This window comes from Neopelma chrysocephalum, unplaced genomic scaffold (assembly GCF_003984885.1).
Source record: "Neopelma chrysocephalum unplaced genomic scaffold, ASM398488v2 Primary Assembly neopelma1_187, whole genome shotgun sequence".
Lineage (NCBI taxonomy): Eukaryota > Metazoa > Chordata > Aves > Passeriformes > Pipridae > Neopelma > Neopelma chrysocephalum.
In genome coordinates, this window is record NW_020897849.1 from 374,627 (window position 1) to 395,025 (window position 20,399).

General features: G+C 49.1%; 1 long non-coding RNA gene across 2 annotated transcripts in view; it reads left to right on the plus strand.

Annotated features, from left to right (window-relative positions):
- Positions 1 to 1,787: 1,787 nt before the first annotated feature.
- Positions 1,788 to 20,399, plus strand: part of LOC113976854 — a 44,601-nt gene continuing 25,989 nt past the window's right edge. The window contains exons 1-2 of one of the 2 annotated variants that reach the window (XR_003537179.1): positions 1,788 to 2,912; positions 6,970 to 7,153. This is a non-coding gene — a long non-coding RNA (uncharacterized LOC113976854). The remainder of the gene's footprint in view (positions 2,913 to 6,969; positions 7,154 to 20,399) is intronic. The other variant, XR_003537180.1, reaches the window with a different exon arrangement.

Here is a 20,399-nt window from a genome sequence, read left to right on the forward strand (position 1 = left end):
AAAGTAACTCAAAGACTGGAGTTTTTCCCCAAGACACTGAAGCAGGATCCAAAGTTGGGAAGTTCATTCCAGCTCCCAGTATCCCACTGGGGTGATTCCTGCTGCCCACACCCACTGGAGAGGGGGTGTGGAAGAACATTTAAAAGCTTCAGTGGGGACAATCAGCTGCCAACCCACTGGTTTGGAGCAGCAGAAAAAAGATTTACAAGCAGTTGAAGAAGCCACAGAGGAGGAAACAGAACTATCCAGAACTATCCTCCAGCAGAGCAGAGTTCAGGAATAAGGGCAGACAATAATCAATATTCTGAACATGACCATACACAGGTCTTTCTTTTCACTCCCTACAAGTCAGACTGGGAAGCAGCAGCACTTTTCCCACTCCTGCATCCTCAAAAAGGATGGACTCTGCAAACACAGGATTTCCTGATCCTCCAGCTTTTCCAACCAGCACTGTTTTAGTGCTGTGGAGTTTGGGGGTGGAGGTCACTTATGGACTCGACAGCACCAGGACAGTGCCTTTACCCTCATGCATTAAGCTGGTACTGCCTGAAAGGTTTATTCACAGAATCACTGAGGTTGGAAAAGATCTCTGGAATCAGGGAGCCCACCCTGTGCCCGATGCCCACCTTGTCCCCCAACCCAGAGCACCGAGTGCCACGGCCAGGCCTTCCTTGGACACCTCCAGGGCTGGGGACTCCACCACCTCCCTGGGCAGCCCCTGCCAATATTTGGAACTCTTTCCATGGAGAAATTCCTCCTGATGTCCAACCTGACCCTCCCCTGACACAGCTTGAGGCCATTTCCCCTTGTCCTGTCCCTTATTCCCTGGGAGCAGAGCCCAACCCCCCCCGGCTTCAACCTCCTGTCAGGGAGTTGCAGAGTCAGAAGATTCCCCCTGAGCCTCCTTTTCTCTAGGATGAGCCCCCCCAGCTCCCTCAGCCCCTCCTGCTGCTCCAGACCCTTCCCTTCCCTGCACACACTCCAGCCCCTCCAGGTCTCTCCTGTCTGAGGGGCCCAGAGCTGCCCCCAGCATTCCTGAGGGTGCCTCCCCAGGTCCCAGCACAGGGAACAATCCCTTCCCTGCTCCTGCTGGATACACTATTCCTGATCCAATCCAGAGGCCACTGGCCTCTTGCCCCCCTGGGCTCATGTCCAGCCGCTCTCACCAGCACCCCCAGGGCCTTTTCCAGCTTTCCAGCCCCTCTGGCCCAGCCTGGAGCTGCAGGGGGTTGTTGTGACCCAAGGGCAGGACCCGACATTGGCCTTGTTGAACCTCATCCCATTGTCCTCAGCCCATGGATCCAACCTGGCCAGGTCCTTCTAGCCCCAAAATAACGCAAAGCACTGGGAAGAGGAGGGGATGAGTCGAGCAGGGCAGGAGGGACAGCAGGACACCCCTGAGGACAAGCTTTGCCCCAGCACCGCGGCTTCCACACCGCTCCGGGAGAACCTGGAAGGACCCAGTGCTCCGCAGGCCGGGCCCGCCCGGGCTCCCCCAGGACGGCAGGACACGCCGCCGGCCCTGTCTCACGCTGAGAGGCCGGGAGGGCGCGGAGCGGGGCCGCCCGTACCTGATAACCGAGATGAGCAGCCCCGAGGGGTCCTTGCTCCTGCCCACGGTGCCGCGGTACCGCCCCGCTGCCTCGCCCGCCGCCATCTTGAGCCCCCTCCGGCACGGCGCACACACACGCGTAGCCAATCAGAACAGAGCAGGGCGGGCCGCCACCCAATAGGAGGCGAGGGAGGCGGGGCGCGCGACATCAAGGGGCGCGGCGGCGCCGCGGGGGCTTCTGGGAGTTGTCGTTTTGACGGCGGCGGTGACCCGGCTCCTCCCTTGCACAGGTGATTGAAAGGTCAGTTAAAATCAGGTTTAAAAATTACCGACCAGACAAGATACACCTGCAAAGACACCTGTGCCCAATAGCCGTCACTCGCTTCAGAAGCTGCAGGAAACTGGTCTGGCGTGTGATTGACCGAAGTGCCCTCACAGAGCCCTCATGGAGCCCTCACAGAGCTGCGCTGAACAGCAACGGATTTAAATGTTCATAGAGCTTCAAGTTAATAAAACGCATTAAATACTTAGATTAACATGTTCTATGAACCAGTAATGCTAAATACTAGCACATCTGATCACAAAGACGTCACAAATCCAAGGGTTGCTGAAGTGTCACTTAACTTGATATCTTTAAGGTACAGCCTTTTACAAACAGTTCTCCTCAGTTTTCACCTGGAATACAGTGATGTGACTCAAGCTGAACCAGCCCAGGTGGTCTTTGAAGTCGGCTCTGAAAGTAAACCTGATATAGTTTGGGGTTGGAATTGTGGGTTTTTGAACAGCTGGAGGTGGTGGATGGGAGTCAGTTCACGAACTGGGAAGCGACACATCTCCAATACCCAGAGCCCACTTCCAGCTAGGGATATTCCATGATTCCATGATACTGAACAACAACCGACTTGCCCACATTCCTTGCTTTGCCATGGACACGCTCCATCTCTTGCCACAGGATCACCTTTGGAAAAGGGAAGGTCTCTGTCACCCTGTTCAGGGTTGGAAAACCAAAGGTTGCTTTTCAACATTCGCTGGACGACGTCAAACAAACCATCTCCCAACAGCTGCTTCGCTTTCCCTGCTTGCAAATAAGGGATAACAACACCTCTCCAGTCAAGTCCTTGGAGAGCTTGTGCTAAAAACACCACAGAGGGCCCAGGGTTGTTGTTGGAGAGGCAGGAATTCCTGAGCCAGGGCAGGAACAGCCATCATTTGCATCCCTCGTAGCTGCTGGGTGTTTTCTGAACCAGCTTCACTCCATCCTGTCAAAGACACTGCTCCTGGCTGCTCTCCTGGAGGTGCTTCTTCAGCCCAAAGCTGCACATTAATGACTTAATTGCATGGAAATTGCTGGAATCTGTAGGTAAATCAAGAGTATCCATTCATATGAGCTGTGTTTGAAGCACAACCTAATTGGAAGCGTGGTATTCCCAGGGTTTATTTACAAGGGGAATATTTCCACAATAGCTGTTGTGGAAGAGCCCCTATTTATTATAATCAACCCCTGTCTCTATGATCATTAGCAGAATGAGAGCGTGGGCACTTTAATTCTGAAATAAAAGATACTTTATTCCTGGATAACCAGCGTGTTTTCCGAACGGGATAATTACTCCAAAGTGATTTTTATGGGGTGTGCACTTCAGTGTTTTCCTGTAGAGCTGCTTTGCTACATTTCCCCTTGTGCAGAGACAGGCTCTCAGCTCTACAATTTGCTGTTCAGATATGCCAAAAAAAAGCTCATTTGCTGTGATTTTGTGAGCTTTGCCAATGCCTTTGCCCGAGGACGGTGATTTGAATGGCAAAAGGTTTCTGCACCGGCTGGAGGGAGTTTTTTTTTCCCTCAAACTGCTGGACTTGCCAATATTGTTTTTTTGTTAATTGGCAATTCCTATTGACTGCTCTGGACCAAGCACAGACCTGGAGATTGCAGTGGGGATGAAATCAATGTGTCCCACCTTTTCATTCCTGACAGCTGCAATAATCACCTCATTTAGGAGGAACTTCATCAGGACAGACGGCAGCAAATCTCCCCCAGAACTGTGACCTTACTGACTTTCAGTGCTGGGCTCTAATTGTTAAACCACTGCCTGCTTTCACTGACAAGCCCTTTTCCCTTCCCTCCCAACCCAAGCAGAGCTACAGGTGGGAATTTATGTTTTCTTTAAACAAAAGGGGGGAAAATCCAATGTAGTCTGGGCCGATGCAGCACATGAATGCTGAGATCTTTCTTGATTAATAATATATGACACAAGGAGGCTGAAGGGTTCTGAGAACATCATTTTCTCCTCACACAGCCTGCAAGAAAGGATCTCAACCTGAAAGCTGATGGATCGGGGCAGAAATCTATTTTTATTTTCACGTTTCTTTCACGCTGTTTTAGGACCCTCAGGTATCTCTTGGGGGGGAGGGGAGTTCCTTGACAACTCCTTTCCTGAGGTAGTTTTACCTGCAACCCCTTCCCACAATTTATCCCCTGGTCTTCTCGGAGTGCTCCTTGGGAATTCCTAAATCCAACAGATTTCCCGGTGCTCAGGGCTGGTGCACACGCAGGTCTCTCCACTACAGGTTTAACATTTGAAAAAAATACCACAAGTACTTTGTTATTTCATTTGCAACATTAGCAGAAATGTCAGAGGAAAGGGTTCAGCTCACACCAATCTCTTCCAGGTGTAATTGCCTCGTCTGTAATGCCTTTATATTGGTTGTAATGAAATTACCTTTGACTTCCATCAGTGTAAATGGGAGCAGAGTGAAGGCAGAGTTTCCATCTCACTGCAGGAGGAATTCTGCCTGTATAAAGAGAGCCTAATGATTTTGGCATCTATCAGTCAGTTCAATAAAATATATTCCCCTCTTTACAGAGCTTGTCACCCCCACAGCAGCTGCAGTAAACTGAAATTCTGGGCAAAGAATCAGCTCCAAACCACCCCCTTGTTGCATTAGATTTAATTCTGTTTTTTTTTATAAAGCCTTACCAGACTTAATTCTGGTTTTCTTATAAAGCTTCACCAGACTTTGCCTGGAAAAAAAACCTAAATAAAACTGTGCTGAACCATCAGGATCTGGCCCTGTGGTTAATCACTCACCTGGATGACCTTCTTATTCCTATTTACCATCACACAAGTGTGAATTAAACCTGGTTTAAGTGGTGTTTTTGGCTCTCCTGCCTGACAACAATCAGTATCTCCTCCCATCAATTCTCTCCGTCTCTGTGAATAAGAATTAAGAAACTCCTGGGGCAGGAGAAAAAGTTGCCTCGACGCTGGGAATCAAGGCAGAGATACGATTCAAATGCCTCCTTATTGTTTTCTGCCTCCTGACATTTCCCAAGTTGTGCTGAGTGCTGCTGCTGCAGGAAAAATAATAACCGAGATTGAGTTAAGTGGAAAAGTACTGCTGCTTTTCCAATGTCAAAGCCACACAATGTATGGTAATGGAATCCCTGGAGGAAAGCAGAGGGGAAAAAAGTGAAGTGTTGCTCTTCAAAAGCAGGTAAAAACACCGTGGAAAAGGATGAGCTGTTCTCCTTCTGTAAACCATTTAAAACCCACGTTATTTGGTTTGGGGTTTTTTTTTGCCCCTTTATTTTACTTATCCTTACTAAGGGAATGCTGGTTTTACAACTGGCAAAGCAGGGAGGTGAGACTGACCCAAAAAAAAAGTTTGTTGATGCAGTTGGTGACCTGGTTTAGTCCTGGCTTAGTGGTGGATTTGGCCGTGTTGGGTTAAAGCTTGGACTCGGTGATCTTAGAGGTCTTTCCCAACCCAAATAATTCCATTCAGGTCAGAAAAAGGGATAGAAAACCCAGAACTGATCCCATGGGATAATCTTTTAGCATGGCTTGTTTTGTGACTTGACTGATTCCATGGAAAACATTAAACTTCAAGGTGGTAGAGGAGCTTCCTAATCTAGTCAGGAATCTGTTAGGAATTAATCCCAGTTCCTTGAGCCCCAGAGCTGTGTTCACCTTCCAGGAGCTCCAACACGCTCCACAACCTTCTCAGCAAAGCCTGGATATATTTTTTCATGAGGCCTTTTTTTGTTCAGAGAGAGAATTTTCTGGTAGAGACAAAACATGTCGGAGAAATATCCTTTTTTCCATCATTATTGAGTATTGTGGATGCACCAGATCTTGGGCTTAGGAAGCCTAAATGTGACTTAGACAATCTTAAGGCTCAGACAGACTTCCCATGGGATTTCCCACATCCAGTTGTCCACAGGTATCTTCCAAACCCTCAGGTGAAGAGGTGCAGGCTGGTTGAAATTAAAACCTTGAAGTCTTGTCCTCCTTTGGAACCCTGGAAAACCTCAGGTGTAGAAGAAACATTAAAAAAAACACTCCCATTCCAACTCTTCCATGTTTAATTATGGTTTTTTTTTTCTCCCAGCCTTTCTGTAAGGAGTTCTTAAATCCCATCTTATTTTAACCCTATTTATTATTTATCTCATTTTAATCCTATTCTTATTTTAGGCCAGATCCATTAAGTTCCCCATGCTATGACTTGTGGATTTGTTGGGCAAATCAACTCTTGCCTCAGGTGATATCCAAGCCAGGAAATTCCTCTAGTTTGGAGGAAAGGATAGGAAGGAACATGTGTTAAGGCATAACTAGATTAGGAAGCTGCTCCAGCACCTTGAAATTTAATGTTTTCCATGTAATCAGTCAATTAACAAAACAAGCCATGCTAAAAGATTATCCATGGGATCAGTTCTGGGTTTTCTATCCCTTTTTCTGACCTGAATGGAATTATTTGGGTTGGGAAAGACCTCTAAGATCACCGAGTCCAAGCTTTAACCCAGCACTGCCAAATCCACCACTAAGCCAGGTCAGGTAGAAAGGATAGAAAAGGAAGTCCCAGAAGTCCTGCTGGGACTGAGGGGGAAGTGGAACCACTTGGCTCTCTTATTCCAAGTGGGAAGGAGAGGCAATGGATGCCCCAGCCCCAGGAAAACCCCTCAGATCAGAGCTTCACCTTATCAAACCACAGGCAGCCAAGCATGACAAATGTTGGAGACAAGACTTCATCAATTCTAGTGCTCACAAAAATAGCTCATCCTGCTGAATTCAGCTTTGGATATTTTCTGGTTTCTGTAACCAGGAGCTCCAGGCAAGAGAAACAACAAGAACTTGAACTGAAATAAGTAAAAATTAACATTTCCGGCAACCCACTCTTGTATTTTCAGGGGAAGCAGCAGCAGCAGCATCAATCCTCCTGGAATGAGACATCAGCCATCCCATTTCAAGGCTTCCCTCGCAGAAAATGGGGCATAAGATTGAGCAGCTGAACAGCCCTTTTGGCCTCAAATTTAATTTCCTATGAGCTGATGGAAGAGAGGGGTAATATGACACTTGTGATTCTGTAGCGCTTTTGACAAAGCAAATCTGTCACTGGCAAACACCAAAAACTCCATTTTCCAGCAGGAACTGTGACCCAGGGATGCTGAAATCAGGCATGGAACAACAGAGCCCTCTTACCTCACAATCTCAAAGTTTTGCTGCCAAGAGGAGAAGGAACTGGAATGATCCGTGCTCGGCCAGCAGCTCGACGGCCACGTCGGAGGAGATTCCAAACACTGGTTGCCTGGTTGGTATCTTCTCCCAGGTAATGAGTGACAGGGTCAGAGAGGATGTTCAGGTTGGACTTTACGAGGAATTTCTTCCTGGAAAGGGTTCTGAACATTGACAGGGGCTGCCCAGGGAGGTGGTGGAGTCCTTGGAGGTGTCCCAGGAAGGCCTGGCCGTGGGACTCAGTGCTCTGGGGAGGGGGACAAGGTGGGCATCGGGCACAGGGTGGACTCCATGGGCTGGGAGGGCTTTTCCAACCTCAGTGATTCTGGGATTCTCTGAACCAAGGAGAGTGGAAAATGGTCTTTGTACTTTCAAGGTTTTCACCTAAAACTACTTATTTTCCAACCTGCAACATTTTCACAACTTGAGTTCCCTGAATCCTGTTTGCCACCTTCCTAAGGGGACAACAGGACAGGACAAGAGGGAACGGCCTCCAGCTGTGCCAGAGGAGGGTCAGGTTGGACATCAGGAGGAATTTCTCCATGGAAAGGGTTCCAAACATTGGCAGGGGCTGCCCAGGGAGGTGGTGGAGTCCCCAGCCCTGGAGGTGTCCCAGGAAGGCCTGGCCGTGGCACTCAGTGCTCTGGGCTGGGGACAAGGTGGGCACCGGGCATAGGGTGGATCCATGGGCTGGGAGGGCTTTTCCAACCTCAGTGATTCTGGGATTCTCTGAACCAGGGAGAGTGGAAAGTGGTCTTTGTACTTTGAGAGTTTCACTTAAAACTACTTGTTTTTCAACCTGCAACATTTCCACAACTTGAGTTCCCTGAATCCCGTTTGCCACCCTCCTAAGGGGACAACAGGACAGGACAAGAGGGAACGGCCTCCAGCTGTGCCAGGGGAGGGTCAGGTTGGACATCAGGAGGAATTTCCTCATGGAAAGGGTGGTCAGGCCTTGGCAGGGGCTGCCCAGGGAGGTGATGGAGTCCCCAGCCCTGGAGGTGTCCAAGGAAGGCCTGGCTGTGGCACTCAGTGCTCTGGGCTGGGGACAAGGTGGGGATGGGGCACAGGGTGGACTTTGATGATCTGGGAGGGCTTTTCCAACCCAAATGAAGGTAGAGGTGCCTCTGAAAGGGCTTTGCACCTGCCTGTTAGAAACCTGAGCCCCTGCTTGACCACAGAGATTGGAGAGAGTGACCAACATTGATCCCTGTCTGATCAACGTGTTCTCGTCCTGCATTTTCACTGAGACAAAACATCAGTGAGAAAAAGAGTTTCTTTGGGGGAGTTTTTTTACTAAAAACTCCTTCATCCTTTCTGCCTCGTGATACCACAACACCAGAGTAGCCTCATGCCTCCAGGGTGGGTTATAGCGATGGTGTTGATAAGTTTTTTGGGAATATTTGCTCCATGTTGCTTTTTATGGTGCCACTGTTGTGATCCCTCCCCCTGCCCTGGCCTGGGACAGCGTGAGGTAGGGACGAGAGGAACCAGCCTCAAATTGCACCAGAGGAGGATTAGATTAGATAGTAGGAATTTTGTTTTTTCATGGAAGGGGTTGTAAAGCACTAGAACAGGTTGCCCAGAGCAGTGGTGGAGTCCCAGTCCCTGGAAGTGTTCAAAAAACGTGTGGATGTGGCACTTGGGGACATGATTTACTGGTGAACATGGTGGTGGTGCTGGTCGATGGTTGGACTTGATGATCTTAAAGGTCTTTTCCAACCTTAGTCATTCCATGATTCTGTGGCAGCACAGCTTAGGGGGTGGAGAAGGCTTGACTTTCCCCTTGCCCCAAAATGTTACCTCCCATCACCTCGGAATTCTCCCAGTTTGGTGGGTGAGATGAACCCTGCAGGCCACTGCCCTGACTCCCAGGTCACTGCCCTGACTCCCAGATCACTGCTCTGACTCTCTCAGCCTGGACAAATCTAAAATCCCTGCATCAAACAGCCTCAAAGTTCTGACTGGAAACTGTTCAGCAGTAACAGGGATGATAATTCCCAACTATTTGGTGGTGGGAAGTGTCTGTGGGCAGAGTGAGGATGCTCAGGGAGCTACAGGCACTTCAAAAGGACGATGATAAAGAGCCAACTGAGGCACCAGATCTACAGGACCAGACTTAAATCAGCTTTATTGCCCAGGGCTGTTCTGTGGGCACTGAGTGAGGCTGAAGACAGATGTCTTTAATTTTTCCTGTTGTTGTCAGCAAGAAGGACAAAATCAGGAAGACAGATGCTTGCAGATGAACCCCACAGCTCCATCACCACTTCAGGGCTGGAGACACGTCAGGATGGGAGATTTTGTGCTGTTTCCTCCCTGATCTTTCAGCCCCCAAAAGCTCTGAGAGTGGATTAAGAGATGTCAGTGGTGTAGAACCTGTTCATCATAACAACCTTACAATGTGGGCTCTGGGTGACCTTTGAAACACAAAGAGGATGAGGCAAGATTTGCTTGGAATTGCAGGAATTCAAAAAGTTCCTAGAGGTGGGGGTGTATCCAACGGGACAGCAGAGGTTTGGAAATTCCCATTTGAAGTCTGGTCAGGTGATATTAAATACCCAGCAAGAAAGTGAAGTGTGATCTACTGGCCATCTATAAAATGAGATGGGATGTGATAAAATGAACTCAAAGGTCTTCTCATCTCTGCTGTCACCATGGCATTGCTGGGACTGCTGTTGCTAAATTTTAACAATTCCCCCTCAGGAAAGGCAAGGCCTACGATGTAATGTCATTTTTTTCCCGGCGTCCTTTATGGGTTTGGGGAAGAAAAACATTTCAAGGAGTGCCCAGCTGCAGGGATGTGGGGAGAAATCAGCTCAGCACAATCATCAGGAATCTCTCACAACTAATATGTGTCATAACAAGTGCTGGAAACAACCACCCAGGCCCTGAAGGCCACTCAGCTGCTCCTTTTGCTGTCTCTCGTCGCCCCTTCACTGCTGCTCTCCACTCCCTACTCTTCCCTAAATAATTCCCTGCTTCCCATCGTGTCCTCTCTTCTTCATCTTTACATTTGCCTAATCCCTTCCACTAAAAAAACACCGATATTTTTAAAATTACAACCACACAACCTACATTTAGAAATCGCTGCTCCGCTGGCGTTCAGGTCACATCCTTTTCCTCCTCCAGCTCCTGAGTTCTCAGCTGCTTAAATCATAAACCCACCAGGGCAGAGGCCACGTTTTAGCCACAGCCCAGAGGAGATTTATGGAGCACAATTAAGCAGGATAATAAAACACACCTCGGAGAAGGCTGAAAGGGGAGTTGTGGAATCCAGAGGTGAACATGGGATGACTTTGGCTTATTTCTTGCACAGCTTAGACCAGGGGACTTGATGCAGCGAGTCCTGCAGGAGCCACCACTGAGAGGGACCTGCTGGTGGCTTCTCCCTGTCCCATCATAGCCTGTTCCACCAGAAATTGTCCTACTCAAATGGTATCCCGTGTGTCCTGCTTTAATTTGTCTTTCCCAGATCTTCCCCCACTTCCTGGGCCTACAAGGAAGCTGGAAAGGGAATTTTAACAAAGTAAGTAAAGACAGGACAAAGGGGAATGGCTTTAAATTACAGAGGGCAGGGTTAGATGGGATATTGGGATGGAATTCCTGGCTGGGATGGTGGGGAGGCCCTGGCACAGGTTGCCCAGAGAAGCTGTGGCTGCCCCTGGTTCCCTGGAAGTGTCCAAGGCCGGGTTGGAGCAACCTGGGCTAGTGGAAGGTGTCAGGGTTGGAACTGGATGATCTTTACGTTCCCTTCCAACCCAAAAAGGATATTGGGAAGGAATTGCTGGCTGGGAGGGTGAGGAGGGGCTGGGATGGATTTCCCAGAGAAGCTGTGGCTGCCCCTGGATCCCTGGAAGTGTCCAAGGCCGGGTTGGATGGGACTTGGAGCAACCTGGGCTAGTGGAAGGTGTTGGGGTTGGAACTGGATGGTCTTTGAGGTCCCTTCCAACCCAAGCCAGTCCATGATTTTGTGATCCTATCATTTGATGCTGGAAGATCTCCAGACTTTCCTGCCTTCTTCCCTCCCTGTGCCTGTGATTCCTTCGTGCAGCTGGACAACCTGAGGCTGTTTGGGGTGAAGAACATTCCAGGCTACATTAAGATTTAAGCCATGGCAGGGCCTTCCCACTGTGTGTGTCACTCCCCCAGAGAGCAACAGCCTTTCTTGGTGTCCTGGATGGCCACAGAAAATCTGGGCTTATATTAAACCTGTGTGAAATTTAGACCTGGCTTCAGAGGAACGGGATGCAGGAGGCAAATTTTACATCCCATAACCAGGGCATGTGACCTGACAGTCAGGCTGTGAATCTTTCTGAGTTTTAATATTGAATTGCAGAACAGTTGGGGTTGGAAGGGACCTTAAAGACAGTGACACCCCTTGCCATGGGCAGGGACACCTTCCACTAGCCCAGGTTGCTCCCAGCCCCATCCAACCTGGCCTTGGACACTTCCAGGGATCCAGGAGCAGCCACAGCTTCTCCAGGAATTCCATCCCAGCCCCTCCCCACCCTCCCAGCCAGGAATTCCTTCCCAATATCCCATCTGGCACTGGGAAGCCATTCCCTGTGTCCTGTCCCTCCATGCCTTGTCCCCAGTCCCTCTCCAGCTCTCCTGGAGCCCCTTTAGGCCTTGGAAGGAGCTCTCAGGTCTCCCTGGAGCCTTCTCCAGGGGAACATTCCCAACTCTCCCAGCCTGGCTCCAGAGCAGAGGGCTCCAGCCCTGGGAGCAGCTCCGGGGCCTCCTCTGGACCCTCTCCAGCAGCTCCATGTCCTCCTGCTCTTGGGGAAACAGAACCTGGATATGTGTAAGAACAAATATTCCTACTAGATTTGTGTCCTCCTGAAATTCTCCTTATTGGCTGCAAGATTCCCCCCTGGCTCACTGTGGGACACCATTCCAGGGAGCAGACTGGCCCCACCATGACCATTCCCATGGGATTATACAAGCCAGCCATGGACCATGGATTTGGGCAGGTGGGAAGAAGGGTTGAAAAGTGCAGGACAGCGAAGAGCTTTTGTTGTGTGCTTTTCTCAAGGAACCAGAGGGGATAAAACACACTTTCATTTTTCCAAGGAAAGAAGCAATAAGTGCACAGCCCTGGGTTAGGAACATCCTGATCACTCAGCCACAGCCTCAGCCACTGGCTGCAGTCATTACAAGCTCAGGAAATTTTGGAACCTTTGGAAAAATGCTGCAGCCTTTTCAGCAGAAACCATTTGTCTGAAGTGCTTTTAGTTCAGTGGATCCAGAAGTTGCTGGAATGTGATGGCAGGAAGAGCCACGGGGGTAGAGATATTCCTCAGGGTATTCCTGCCTTCAATCCCTACAAAAATAATGCTTCTCTGCTGCCATGGAGGGAAGAAGGGGCTGGAATATCTGTGAGCATTTTATACCCACCACAGCTGGATAAATACATCAACAGAATCCAGAGGGTTTTTCCCTCTTTTCCTGTGTTTCCATTCTGCTCTCAGGTGCTCAGCTCTGCCCGAGCTGAGGAAGAGCTGGGAATACAAAAAGGGCCTGGAGCCACCGAGGATCCCCAGGCTCAGCAAACGGAGCAGGAGGACTGGCAACACCTGAAACCTCTGCAAACACAGGTCCAACTATCCCTGGATACAGGAAGTTTTCATTCTGCAACCCAGAAACCCCTTGACCCCTTGCTCTCCCCCAGAATGGAGCCAGTTCTGTCTCCCACTTAAATCTGGTGTTAAAATCCTTTACCCATCCAATCCACACCTAAATCAACACAATTTGCTTGTTGTCTGAACCCCTGTCAAAGGAAGAACCTCCTGTGATGGTTTCACAGGGATTAGAGGACTCATCCAACCCCTTCCCTCATGGGGACCATCCAAGCCCACACTGAACTTTGTGAGGGCTCAGGAGAGGGAAAGAATTTTCTTCAGTCCCAAGCTGGAGTTCTTTGAGTTGCCAAACCCACCTAAAATATCAAAATGAGCAAAAAAATTAATTTAAAAAAATAATTAAATAAATCAAGATCTGGCATGTAAAATTCCAGTGTTCTAAACTCATCCAGGTATCAAGGGAAAAGAGGGAAAATTCAGGGTGAGAACGAGGGACACAAAAAGCCTTGATTGGGAAAGTGGCTCTGTGGGGGCCTGATGGAGGAGTGAGAACATGAGTTAAACACCAAGACCTGAGTATCAAACTGTGAACAGGTGAAATTCTAACAGAATGAAACCCCAGCATGGAATAATATCCTGTGGATTGTTTTACTGTGCTCCGAGGAGGGAATTTTGGATTGTCCCTGCCTGAAAATCCTCTGTGCAAAGAAGACCTTTGGCAACTTGTATCTGGGTTTGGCTTTACCAAACAACGTTAATCCTCAGCAATTCCAAAGGGATTTTAGGCTGACCTTCTCCTGCCACGTGGAAACAGGCTTTGGAATACGGATCCAAGGCTTTTATTAGAGTGAAAACACTTCTGCTGCCATCAGGGAGGGGCAGAGAGTGGGGCAGCATCCACAGTGGGATGCTCAAAGCCTGTTGCAATCCCTGCCTGAGACACGGCTGGAATGCTGGAATGTTGAGCTCACAGTATCCCACCAATCAATTCTGGTGCTAATTGGCTTTATGGGTTAAAACAGGAGCGTGGGAGCTTGGTTTCTTGGGAAATCTTTCCTCCCAAAATCAGCTGGGTCCTTATGGAGATATCCAAGTGTAGCTGCACCTCACAGGACACCCTGCAGTGTGGAAAACTTGGGAGAAGAGATGGGTCTCCAAAAAAGCCTGGATTGGGGAGTCAAGATAAGTGCTTGGCTGATTTTATAAGGAAGAAGGATGACTGTGGTGTGAGGGCAAAACTCAGCCTGGATTCTGGGAGTGGTCCATGGATCACTGTGTTGAGGGAAGGAGCCAGCAGCCCTCCAGGAGACCTAATCCTCCTCTTTTAGGCTTGGCTTAGCCTTCCTCCCAGGGGCTGGCCTAATACCAACGGGAATGGGAAAGGCAGTCCAAGTTGCAGAGTGATATTTTATAGGACAGGTTGAGTCATTTAGGAGCATCTCCAGTGCTGGTCAAGTGGCCACGGTCCTCTCCCACCTTCCTTTTTACCCACTCCCAGATCATTCCCTAACAATTCAACAAATTCTCATGTTTGCCTCAGTATCAACATCAGATGCTGAAGCAGGAGATAAAGTTTCCCAGAGTGTTTTCCCAACTCTTCACACCAAAAGGTCCCAAAATGACTTGGGCTAAAAGAGAGAATTCAGGATTATACTGAGATAGCAGATCCTGAGGTAGTGGAGAACTCCACCAAATCCTGTTTGCTGTCCCATTCCATGGTGCAGGGTCCTGCTCCAGGGGCATGAGAGCTGGGTACCTACACACCGCTCACTTCTGCTGGAGGAGAAAAGTGTTTTCACGCTGGGAATAATGAATGGCCTGAGCCAAAGCGTGGCCAGATGGTCCCAATCAGTGGTTATTTATAGCAGGACCTGAGAGAGCAGGTCAGGCAAACCCCCTGACCCCCACATTGTCTGTAGGAAAATAATCAATTTACAAGGCCGGCAAGAGTGACCTGTTAGCCCTGTTTGTTGATCCAAGACATTATGGCTCAATAGCTTTAATTATTAAAACCAGAACAGACAACCATCGATCCTCCTCCCACTTAGTGCCAGCTCTGCAGCCTCAGAGCCAAGGGTTTAGAGCGAGGGGAATGTGCAGGGAAAGAGAGAACCAACCAGTTGGAATGGCTGATCCAAAACGACCCACATTTTGGACCTTGACACTGCAAGCCTGGCTCCCACCAATCCACCCATCCCACCTCTCTCAGAGCACTCAAGTGATGACCTGTCCCTGAAAACACGAGTCTCTCCTTTTCAGCTTAACAAGGCATTGAAAAAAGTCTTTTTATAGAGTTGACCCAGATCATCTTTTCTCTCTCCAACAGTTCAAAAAGCAGTCGGTGTAAAGGACATTAATCAAGTTGGTGCCAAGAGGTAATTGCAGGCAGTAATTACTCAGCTTTTATAGAGCTGGAAATGTAATAAGGATTTTAAGAAAGTAATAAGTGAAGCTTTCTGCAGAGAGATCCCCTGGTGGCCCCAGTTTAGCTGAGGGCCTCTCTTTTTGAAAATACATTTTGGTGTAGTTATTACATCACTGTCTGGCTGGGCCGGCTCTCCCGAGCCTCTGGAAGTGGGATGGGCTTTGCTGAGTGGGAATGCAGCATCTCTGCATTCCAAGGGTTGTGTGGGATCAGCACATCTAAAGCAGGAGCAGAAAACACGCATTTATTTGCTTCCCCTTCTCCCAGCTCCGGGATTCCCTGCTCCAACCTGGCAGGTTTCTGTCTTGCACATCCCAAAGGCAGATTCAGCTCCCAGGGCAGCTCTCAGGCTTTGTGGGTAAAAGCGGAGGCAAATTTTCCCAGCGGGCTCAAAGGCCACTTGGTTCTGCTTTAAATCACCAGACCTGCAACAGAAGGAAAAACTGGGATGAAAAGGCAAATTTATCTTCAAACTTAAACCTGAAGAAATTTGACAAAAGCTCCTGCTTCATGCAGAGCTCAGTGAGATGCTGCTCCAGTCATTCCCTGCTTCCTGGGTCATGTTCAGGATCCATCCCACGTCACATCTCAAGTGCAGGGCTCCTGAGTCCTCTTCCTTCCTTGACTCTGATACACAAACCTAAATTGTTCCATACATTTGTTTCTTTTCCTTTACTTCCTTTTCTCTGATTTTTCTACTTATTCCTTGAAAATTAACTTTTCTCTTCTGCCTGAACAGTCCATAATTATTGGATTGATGAGTTGTTCCTCCAGGTCAGTGTTGAAAGAGTATCTTCTCCCTAAGTAGGACCAACTCCCTCTGGAGAGAGAAATCTCCCGTGGCATTGCTGGGATGGGATCCACCTGGGCTACACCTTAAAGGGTTCTGCTTTCAGAACCATCCAGCAAAGTTCTCTGGAGCTCCAGGAAAAAAAAATTGGGGTTGATTGAATGACCCCAAAAAGCTTCCCAGAATTTTCTGCCTCTTGTGTCTCATCTCTGCATCCACTCGTGAGTCTCGTTAGGATGGATTAAAATTTGGTGGGGGACTCTAAGACCTTCTAGTGACCCACTGTGGTATCTTCTGGAAGTTTATTCAGCTCCATCATCCATCTGCCACTGTCAGACTCAAAGGCTGTGACGTGTTTGCTCAGCAAGGGGAAATTGGATTTGCCTCCCGAGCAAGGTGTATCAATAGCGGCTTTTAATGAGATCTGCTGGCTTGAAAATGTCTGAATTTATGCTCAAATGTCAACAAATGCCACTCAAAGACATTTCTGTGTCGTGTCTGAATGCAAAAGGCACAGAGGGATGCGGTGAGTCGGTTTGAGCAGCTCGGTGACTCCAAGAATTGCAGCAACTCGCGTTTGGCTGCACCTGCCGGAGCAAAAACCCCTCCCAGCTGCTGTGTCCGTGCCCTTTGCCCACTTCAGAGGGAACTTCTGAGCTTTGGGAGACCAGTTTACCCCATAGACACCATATCCATCATCCCCCTGTGCTGGGACCTGGGGAGGACCCCCCTGGAATCCCGGGGGCAGTTCTGGGCCCCTCAGACAGGAGAGACATGGAGGGGCTGGAGCGTGTGCAGGGAAGGGTCAGGAGAATTCCTGAGGGAGCTGGGGGGGCTCAACCCGGAGAAAAGGAGGCTCAGGGGGGACCTTCTGGCTCTGCAAGTCCCTGACAGGAGGGGGGAGCCAGGGGGAGGTCGGGCTCTGCTCCCAGGGAACAAGGGACAGGAGGAGAGGGAACGGCCTCAAGCTGTGCCAGGGGAAGGTCAGGTTGGATATTGGGGAAATTCCTTCCTGGAAAGGGCTGTCCAGCCCTGACACAACTGCCCAGGGCAGGGTGGAGTCCCCATCCCTGGAGGGATTTCAAATCCCTGTGGATGTGGCACTTGGGGACATGGGTCAGTGGTGGCCTTGGCACTGCTGGGGGAACAGCAGGATTCAATGATCTTAAAAGTCTTTTCCAAGCTAAAGAATTCCATGATCCCATATCCAAAGACAATAGGAAACATTTCTCCATGGAAAGGGTTGCCCAGCCCTGGCACAGCTGCCCAGGGCAGGGGTGGAGTCCCCCATCCCTGGAAGTGCTCAAAAAACAAGTGGATGTGGTCATGGGGGTGTTTGGTCAAAGGTTGGACTTGATGATCTCGGAGGTCTTCTCCACCCTAAATGATTCTGTGATTGTGTGACTTCCCCAAGTTCAAGCCACAGGGGGATGGCAGAGCCAGGAGAAGAATTCCTGAATGTTCCATGACACTGGACTAACAGGGACTCCTCTCCCATTAACTGACACGTGTAAAGTAAATGCAAACACACCCAGTCTGTAACTATGCATATTAAAATGTAAAAATATAGAATGTATTAACCCAGCTCCTTCAAAACCATGTGGCCTGTTCATTCAGAGAATCCCAGAATATTCTGGGTTGTAAGGGACCTTAAAGATCATCTCATTCCAACCCCCTGCCATGGGCAGGGACACCTTCCACTGTCCCAAGTTGCTCAGATCCTGGACACTGGACACTCAGGATACCGGCCAGATGTCACTAATTTATTTGAATGTTTCCAGCATTTCTAATTTATTTGGTCTAAAAAGCAGCTGCTTCACCAGTTTAGCTGAGTAGCTCTTCTTTGCTGGTTGTCCCAAATGGACAGTATTGTACACATTTTACATAATTAGCTAATTTAACTACCTAATTTAACATTAATAGCAAATCTGTGAGTTGAACACCAGCAAATGAACTCATTAAAGAGAGAAGAACTCGTGCTTTCTCCTTTCTTGTTCTCTTTTTTTTTTCTTTTTCCCCCTTTAGTTTTGCACTCTTAGCAAGATGCTCTGGGGAAATCAGGATTTCAGGGGAAATTCGGATGATCAAATAAAATAGGGTTTTATTGATGAATTAAAAAGGATTCATCAGAGTGGCAGAAAGCTTGTTCAGGAAGAGCCCAACCTCGTGTGTCCTGTTCAGGAAGGACCCAAGGCTTGAGGAGCCCACAGAGGCTTTTTTAATTTCCTCTCCTTTGTGCTCTGAGGTCTCACAGTCTCCTCGAGTGCTGCACACCCAGAGTTACTTCTCCAGCCCTGAAGCTTCTTGGGAACATTTGAGAGACATATTTGAGGGCTTCAGGACACATTGATGTGTGACTTTCCCCTTAGAGTGACTAAGGACACAGGGATGGGATTGTCTCCTCAGCCAGACTTCCAATAATCCTTCATTACTTCATGTCCTGGGCTTGGATGAGATGATATCCAGAGGTCTCTTCCCACCTCAACCATCCTGTGATTCCTTCTGTTTTCTGGTGTCTGTTTGTAAAATTTTGGTGATAATACAAGGGAAAAGCGTCCACAGGTTAAACATTGGGATACTCCAGGAGAGCAGCCGTGGAGTGGGAAGGTTCTCTGGGATCTCCACACACATCTGGATCCCTCTGTGTCATCCTGGGGTACAAACTGCACCTGAGCTGTGCTGCTGGGCAGAGGTGTTTCTTCCAAGGGTTTGAGGCACTCTGGAGGTGCCTTGGGTGAGAAAATATGCTCAGGAAGGCTCAGGATCAGGGGAAGTTCATATTGGATACTGGGGGAAATGTCTGCAGGTAAAGAATGGTCAGGCATGGAACGGGCTGCCCAGGGCAGGGGTGGAGTCACCACAGGATCACAGCATAGTTTGGGTTGGAAGAGACCTTAAAGACCATCCAGTGCCACCCCTGCCATGAGCAGGGACACCTTCCACTAGCCCAGGTTGCTCCAAGCCCCGTCCAACCTGGCTTTGGACACTTCCAGGGATCCAGGAGCAGCCACAGCTTCTCTGGGCAACCTGTGCCAGGGCCTCCCCACTCTCACAGCCAAGGATTTCTTCCCAACATCCCATCTAACCCTGTCCTCTGGCAGTTTGAAGCCATTCCCCCTTGTCCTGTCCCTCCAGGCTCTTGTCCAAAGTCTCTCTCCACCTTTTTTGTAGCTCCTTCAGGCCCTGCAAGGCCACAGTGAGGTTGCCCTGAAGCTTCTCTTCTCCAGGCTGAACAATCCCATCTCTCCCAGCCTTTCCTCCCAGCAGAGCTGTTCCATCCCTCTGATCCTCTTGGGGCCTCCTCTGGACTCTCTCCAGCAGCTCCACGTCCTTCCTGTGCTGTTCCCTCAGGGCTGGAGGCAGCTCTGCAGGGGGGGGTCTCACTGAGGGGGCACCAGGATCCCCTTGGATTTCCAAGCCCTGTGGATGTGGCACTTGGGGACATGGGGCAGCGATGGCCTTGGCAGTGCTGGGGGAATGTTTGGACTCCATGATCTTGGAGGGCTTTTCCAACCTAAATTATCCTGTGGTTCTGTGATTCATCCAGCAGGAAGTGACACCTGGAAGTGGCCCCACACTTTGCTCCTCTCTAAAGCCGACTCAAATCACACCCTGTTACTTCAGCTGGTGATTCCTCTCTTGTTTGAGTAGATTGGAACATCCTTGCACAACTTTGAAGCCACATTAATCCTGAGTTCAAGGGGGGGTGGGTGTGTGTATGAATAACAGATTTTCTGTGCTAAAACTATCAAAGCTCTGGCAGCAGCTGCTCAGCTCCCTTGGGCAAATATCCCGGGAAGGAGCTGCAGCTCTGGAGCAGATTTGCATGTTTGATGCATCTCTGTGTCTCAGTTTAAGAGGAGCCAATCTGTTGGGTCTCAGCTCCCTGCTGAAGCTCAGACACTGGACTGCAGCACAGCAGCAATGTGGCTTCTTTTTTTATTTTTTTTGAGACATTTCCTCTCCCAGGAGGGCAATTTATATCTTGATTAATCTAAAAGTTTGGGGGGTTTTACGCTGAGGGGTGCAGGGGGGTGTTTTAAGGAGCGTGGGTGACGGTAAAGAGGGAAAGGAAGGGACGTGCTGGAATCGCTTTCATCCTGGAAAATCAGCTCTGCTGGAGGCCAATGCTGGGCCTCAGTGGAGCAGAGACAATTTCAGGTAATTAATGTTCTCCCTTTACCAGCACTGGGAAAATCAGGGACTTTAGCAGGAGATTTATACAACTTTATGTCAAAGCTTAAAGCAGCTGTGGAAAGGGGCTGGTTCAGAAGGGTAAGTTCAAAATCTCCACGCAGAGCTAAGCCCCAAATCAAGGGTGCTGAGTTGGAGCTGATGAGGTTACAGCCATTTTTTCCCTCAGGTAGTCAGTTGTTCCATCCATTTTTCTTATCCTGACTCAGACATCTCCCTAAAAAACCCATGTTTGGCCAACAGATGCAGTAAATCCCAAACATACCCAAAGAGTGGGGAGGGAAAGCAGCTTTTGATATCCCAAACATGGCTCCCCTTGCTGCCAGCAGTGCCAGGGATAGACTTCCAT